Source organism: Cupressus sempervirens, chromosome 8, assembly GCF_028749045.1.
Source record: "Cupressus sempervirens isolate cs-2001-9-10 chromosome 8, ASM2874904v1, whole genome shotgun sequence".
Classification (NCBI taxonomy): Eukaryota; Viridiplantae; Streptophyta; class Pinopsida; order Cupressales; family Cupressaceae; genus Cupressus; species Cupressus sempervirens.
In genome coordinates, this window is record NC_143125.1 from 77,704,673 (window position 1) to 77,712,119 (window position 7,447).

A 7,447-nucleotide genomic window follows, 5' to 3' on the forward strand; every position below is an offset into this window, starting at 1 on the left:
TTGTTAGAGTATTTTTCATATTATTTCTTTGTATTTCTTTGTAATAAATTTTTTGATTGTTTTTTTTTAAAATGATTTTTTTTTCATATTTGATAAATTGAATTTAATTGTAAAATCTTGAAATTATTGAAACGTTTCTTAAGCAATATTCAAATTTCTTAAATATTGTAAATTTTATATCTATGTTTTAATCTTCAACTTTCTAATTTTTGTATTTTTATTTTTAAAAAACTTATATTTATTATTTAGTGTTCATTCTACATTTTTTTTTCTTAAATCTCATTTCCTATCAGCGCACTCGTTGCATATACAAAAGCAAGACTGCTAGTTATTTACTATTGTATCATACACTATTACCTATACATAAATAATCCAAAAATTGAAACAATAAAACCATTGTTAAAATTCAACAAAATTTTAATTATATTATAATAATAATAATAATAAATTCATTTTCTTTTATCATTTGTTTGCAAATAAAAGTCATTCCACAATCCCCACGAAGACAAAGATTCCCCTCAAATAGAATAAATACATAAGTTCATATAACAAGTGGTTTAGAACTGAAAATAACATTTTCACCGGGATTCCTTGTGGGGAACAAAATTACATATTAAATTCGTTCCTCTTCCGTAAAACTTCAAATCAGTTAAATTCGTTTGGGTTGCTCTAACTTGTCCATTTCTTAATACGGTCAAATCCCGTTAATGCTCACAGACATAATATTCTTTAGCCATTGGGCAACAAATTTGGGTTTGCCTTAAGCGTAACTGGTTCAGATGTAACAGGGGAAATAAAATCACAGAAAAATTGAAAGGATAAGGAATCATTATGATGCTAAACGCAGATACAAATTTTCTCGCTAATCCGCCGGCATTGCCTCTTCAAGTGGAAGAAATTGAAGTATTATATTGCAAAATTGTGTGATTTGTTATAAGCAACGTGATCTGAAATATTTGAGTGCCATGGAAGAAAATATAAACAAAATTATTAGAAAATTGTAGCTTGGATTGCAGTTTAACGAGAGTGTATGTGAGAAAATCTCATTAATTTTAAGAAGTCATTTGCAACACTGTTCAGAGGCTTTTTAATAAGCTGTGTCAATGTCTTTCTCTGCAAGTAATGAAATTTTTGGCGGACTGGTTGTCTTAGTCGCTTGCTTGCTTAATTGTTCATTCAAGGATTCCCATGTGCAGGACGGCTCCTCCTCCTCCTCCTCCATTAATATTGCTTCTCTTCTTTATATAATCATTGGCATTTCAGGACTCTTGTCTGTACTTCATCATATCTTCTGCTTTTGTTGTTGGGTTTATTTCTTGCATTTATTGCTAAAATGAGTTTTAAGAGCTCAGTTCGGCCTGTATTCTGTATGATTGCTGCACCACTACATGTTTTTTCCTTTTGCTTATGTGTACAGCATGCCTCTGGTGTTGGTGAATTTCCTGTAAAGAAACTCCCAAGAAAAACACAGAGATCTTTGGCTGGGAATCTGGGCACTAGTGTAGATTACACTTCTGCTCTTCTCATTGTTGTTTCTCAGAACAAAGGAGAAGGGGATTTTACTAAAGTTCAAGATGCAATCAATGCTGTCCCTGTTGATAACAAAAACCTCATATTTATTCGTGTCCAGCCTGGAATTTACAGGTATTCGGAGGAGAATTTTACCCTTTGAATCTCTTGGGTTTCTAAGGAAGTCTTTGATTCTTTTGAATTTCTCATTAGATTTTGCATTAATTTGTCATAATTGTGTGCTCCAGGATATTCTAGAATCTGTTAATTTGATCAAGACACTTCTTATTTAATAGTTTCATGGAATATAAATTTTGTTTGTGTTTTTCTAAAAATTCCTTTACGCCTAAATTTCAATTTTCAGGTATGTTAAGTGGTACTTTTTGACTGGAGATTAAGATTGCGCATGAATTAATTTTAGCAGGGAGAAGGTGACAATACCTCTGGAGAAGCCATACATAATACTAAGTGGGCACAACGCAAGCAATACAGTCATAACTTGGAACGAGAATGCAAATGCAACGGGAGGCACTTATTACTGTGCAACGATGACAGTAATGGCTTCCGATTTCGTAGCCAGATTCATCACAGTACAGGTATAACAGATTTGGTATCGAAAACAATAAAAGTTGCGTTTATGATCTCATCTGGCTAACCCTTGATCATGGGTCTTAAAATAATTCTTCAAATTTCTAATCATAGATTCAAGCTTCCACTAAAATTTGGAAAACAAACTCGATCTTAACGTATTGAAATATTAATCGATGCAGAATACATATGGTCCTGGTGATCAAGCCGTTGCAATCAGAATTTCTGGAGATAGATCTGCGTTTTACAGCTGCAGATTTCTAGGATATCAGGACACTGTTCTTGACGACAGTGGAAGACATTATTTCAAGGACTGTTTCATTGAAGGTGCCGCAGATTTCATATGCGGTTATGGTCAATCCGTCTATGAGGTACATTACATTGAACAAAACAAAATTCCCATCCGTAAAGAAATCTATTTCCCATTTATAAAATCAGTATCGGATTGATTAAAAACAGTTATGATCAGTGAATCTGATGCAATTCGTTTTTTTGCAGAAATGTCATCTGCATACAATTCCTCTGCTGAACGGGGCCATTACAGCGCAAAGAAGGCTTTCTGCAGCGGAACAAACAGGGTTTGTTTTCTTGAGCTGTAAAATCACAGGAAGTGGATTAATGTTTCTCGGCAGAGCATGGGGAGCTTACTCCAGAGTTATATTCGCTCGCTCTTACATGGATAACATCATCTTCCCTCAAGGGTGGGATGACTGGAATGATACTTCTAGGCAAAAGTGAGTTTCTTCAAATCCAAAAATGAATTCATTGTAAATCCAACAAAATGAGGAAACCCATTTTCAGTCTCTACATTCTTGATGATTAAACATATGCGCAGTATAAATGTTCAGGACCAGGCTCAAACGGCGCGGGAAGAGTTGCATGGTCATTTGAGCTGAGTGATAAAGATGCCGCCCCCTTCCTGAGCAGTACTAGTTTTGTTAATGACGATCAGTGGATCAGGAAAATGCCAACTCAATTGACAAGGGCTACGAATCTTATTCCCAAAAACGGTTGATGAGAACGATTGGACATATTTCTACGAATTTGGAATTTGTTTTCATGTTTCTAAAGATGGAATTTTAAATGTTGGGTGCATTTCTAGGATCCACAAGCAATCCTTTTTAAATTGGCTGCAGAGCCAGAGTGTATTCTATCACGCGTAAACAGTGGCTAGTTTTCATTGATTCATTCTTAATCCGATTGCTCACATATTGTATTTGTGCTTATGATCACGTAAATTAGCATCAATTAAATCTTTACGAGGATTCTGTTTAATATACAGTAAAATGAAACATGCAATATATTTTATGTTTTTTAATAAAAAATGGACGAAGCTATTATATATTTTATATATTATAAAAACCAGTTCGATAGAAGTAATACATTTAAGACAATAGACCATATGAATTATATCCAAAAACATATTATTTTATTGTCTAGTAGTGAATAGCATCAATTTTTTTTTGGTCTTCACATCCAAATCATATTAATGAACTAAATTTTGTTTCAGAATATTTTATATAATTTAATTATATTGAATCATTTTATTCAATATATCTTTAAATTATATAAAATAAATATCATTTATAAATTGATTATATTTGTTTTCAAATTGAAAATAACAAAAAAAAAGGGGAGCTGACTTGAATACTCGAAAATCTAGAATTAACAAAGAAACTTCATAGGTCAGGTGCTAAGAGCAATCTTGAATTCGTAGTCTCCACTCCTACCGTAGAAGTCATACCCTCTTTCTCCACATAAAAAGCTGAGGTGTAGAGGCTGCTAAATGCATCACCCTCACAACAAACCTAGTGACCTCATCAAACCTCTACTCTCTTTATGTTTTTTTGAGGTGGTTTGCACTTACCACTATTAGTGGATTCAGAACTAGGGGGTTTTTAAGTTTAGGTCGAAGGGCAACATTGACCCTCTTCTTCTTGTTTGTCAAGGATTGCCTCCTTCCACCTTTGATTTCAACATTCGAGTCCACAATATGGATATCCTTCTCCATTTTGATTTTCTTCATGATGGTGGGATTTGAGGTTTTGGTTTCCATAGTGGACAACACCTTAGTAGAGATTTGGTGGGTATGGGTAGACAAGCTAGATTAGGAAGTACCACTTGCACATTTATAGGTTGGAATACATAAAGGCTTGGTGTAGTATACTGTAGGGTAAAAATAGGAAGGATACAAGGTCAATATGAGGTCAAGATACTGATACGGGGAAAATATGAAATCTACCCTCAACTGTGAGATATTGCATAATAGAACAACGTACACTAGTACAAAAATAACAATATGTGAGTAAAAAACCTAGTAAATTTGTATATATGTAACTAAGTTTAGTCACATGACTAATAGTAGAACACTACTAAATTTACTATTAACCAATTTTATAGTGGCATATTTAGTAGTATATTTAGTAATTGATTTAGTACTATATTTGATCATGTGGCTAGTCACATATTTAGTTGTATATTTGATAGTTGATTTAGTCACATATTTAGCAATATATTTAGTAGCATGTTTGATCACAAATTTAGTATATTTAGTCATATTTTTAGTGGTATATTTAGTAGCATGTCTAGTAGTATATTTGATCAAATATTTAGTAACATATTTAATAATGTATTTGATCATAATAGGGCATGATGGAATCAAACCACCATCCATCTTCTTGTAAAACAGGTACTCTTCCATTGAGCTAGCACCCTTTCTTTAGTGATTTATACCTAGTTTCTATATATAATTAGAGTACCTTTATCTTGATTTTTTTCTTAGATGGAAGTATAATTGATTATTTTACTTAGAAATAGCTAAATTTCCTCTATCTACATGATGTACATATTTCTCCTTAAGTTCTACATCATATAGTTAGAAATATCAATCAACATATTATTTGAACATCACCATTGTCAAAATTTGTTTAAACATCTAATCATGACTCACAATTAGTACAAAGCAACAAAGCTTAGATGTCATACAAATTAGATGCACAAAATCTTTGAAATTTAGTTATTTGGAAATGCAAAAAGTGTATAATTGATTCTAATAAATTTATTGATTTATCAAAAATGGAATAGAATTTTTTTTCTAAATTGACCTTAAGGTAGAGTGGTTCCCAAAATCTTAATATTTGGCTCTTATATCAAATTATGAGTAAATTAAAATCATGAAGGTACATTCAATGCCTTGAACATGATGCAAGTTTGGAGTATCATTTGTTTCCAACAAGTATTGCATTTCATCAACCCTCCTACACTTTCCACTATCAAACAAGAGTTGTAGGGTAGTGGAGTTCCTGCCAAAGATGGTATGGTAGGATGGTAGACATTTCACACTAGAATGCAAAGTTTCTAGGTCTAACTATAGTGGAGGGAGTTTTTAAAATGGTCAAGAATATATGCAGTGTTAGGGAGCTTTCCAAATGATCAAGATTCAATTTCATGTTTCAAGCTCTACTTCTCTTCATGTGACTTATATTGTTTGACATGTTACATCGAAGAGGTGCCATTTATGTCTAAATCATTTTAGATTGAGCCTAAAATGGTTTATGGAAGCTCACATGATCATTACATTGATAAAGAACTTTCAAGAAAATATAAAATATGTGAATGCATAGACAAAGCATCTAATCTCTTTTAACAAAGAGAATTTATTTCATAAAGTATAATGAACATAATTTTTGTTTCCAATTTGAGCATAAATAGAGAATATTTCACAAAATTCAACATCAAAATAGAATCACAAAGAGTGTTGATCTAGCTACATCTGATCTCACGAAAATGTTTGACTGAATGCCTCAAATAATTATCACAAGAAATGAGATAAAATGAGTTTAGAATCTATACAAAAGAAATTGGTCCGAAACACTTTTTTTTAAAATTCAAGAAAGTGCAACTGATAGGTGTAAAGTCATGTCCCACAATCTCAACCAATGTGTAAATATTATGAGGAATACCTCCGTTTGAATCCTCTTCATCTATGTGCTACAATAGAATTTTCTATGATAGTTTTGACATTTGGATTGTGGCCAAGCTACAAGTCTCCCGATTCCCTTGTTCATCCTATTGAAATGACAAGACATTCAGAGTCATTCAAAGATTTCTATAATAGAGAAAATATGAAAAAAATGTAAGCATGCAAATATTTTGTAGGAACATGCATTATTATTGGATTATTTGACCAAGCTGATATTCAAATACATGGAACCCCTTGTATTGCAAGTATACTATTGTTGTACAACAAAAGAGAGAGGTTAATTTTTTCACAAGTCAAATCTCAGTTCAATTGGAAGTTGAAGATACAAATGATTTGCTGACATTGTTTACATGCTCTAAATAATATATTCTAAGTAAATTACTAGGAATCCAAGCCATAGCATCAATGGACTGATTTGAATTGAATGTAAAATTATCTTGTAGCAATAGGATGATCAAACTTCAAGCACTCACATATAATATAAAAGAAAAAAATTCCATTCTAAGAATTATTAAGAGAAAGAAGTATTATCCCATAAAGAATTAGTGCTACAATTGCATCAAGTAGATTAAAAAAAGGTTCAAGCCAGATACAAAGAAAAGTAAAAGAAGAATTAAAAACTCTAATAAATGGAAAATTATTAGAAAGAGATAAATAAAATTAGTATATGTACAACTGTGTGATTTGGAAGAACAAAAAAACATCTACATAGACAACTAAGAAAAAATCATTTGCATCAACAACACAATCACCTGCAACAACACCAGATACTAAATCAATTTATATTAGGGAAGGACAATACACATTCTTTAATGCCTAACCTAATACCAATGCATGGTGTTACTCAATAGCATAGAAATTTTTCTTTCATGGTTTTGATTGTTTATTTAATAGAAGAAATGATTTGTTGTTAGTGTTTCTCCCCCTTTTTTTTTTTCTCCTAGAGATAATGCTCGAACTTTTTCCAACAAATTTTTCTGTGAAAACATGAAGTCTTCCTATGATTAACATCAAGTAGGCATTGTTTACAATATGCATGATGGAGAGATCTTCATCGATTATGGTCTTAAGGAAAATGAAATAATACTTCTTTCTTCCTGCCTAGGGGCTATTTTAAGGGAACTATCAAAATATTTATAGAGCCCACAGGTTTTCAAATTTTAATGTAAGTTAAAAGGTGGGAAAAGAATGGCCTTGGTTGGACATTCTTCTTTTTCTTTATATTCCCTTTTAAGCCATATTGGAATGGAGAATGATATGATATTAGATGCTTTCATTGAACTCTTAGAGATGTTAGGAGAGTGTACTTCATCGTGCATATATGGAGAGCTCTAGCATTGCATTAGTTGCTTTGTGTGATGCTAGAAC

The 7,447-nt window shown here is 32.1% G+C and overlaps 1 pseudogene; it reads left to right on the forward strand.

Moving 5' to 3' along the window:
• Nucleotides 1-1,103: 1,103 nt before the first annotated feature.
• Nucleotides 1,104-3,112, forward strand: LOC149541714 (putative pectinesterase 11; annotated as a pseudogene).
• Nucleotides 3,113-7,447: the final 4,335 nt, after the last annotated feature.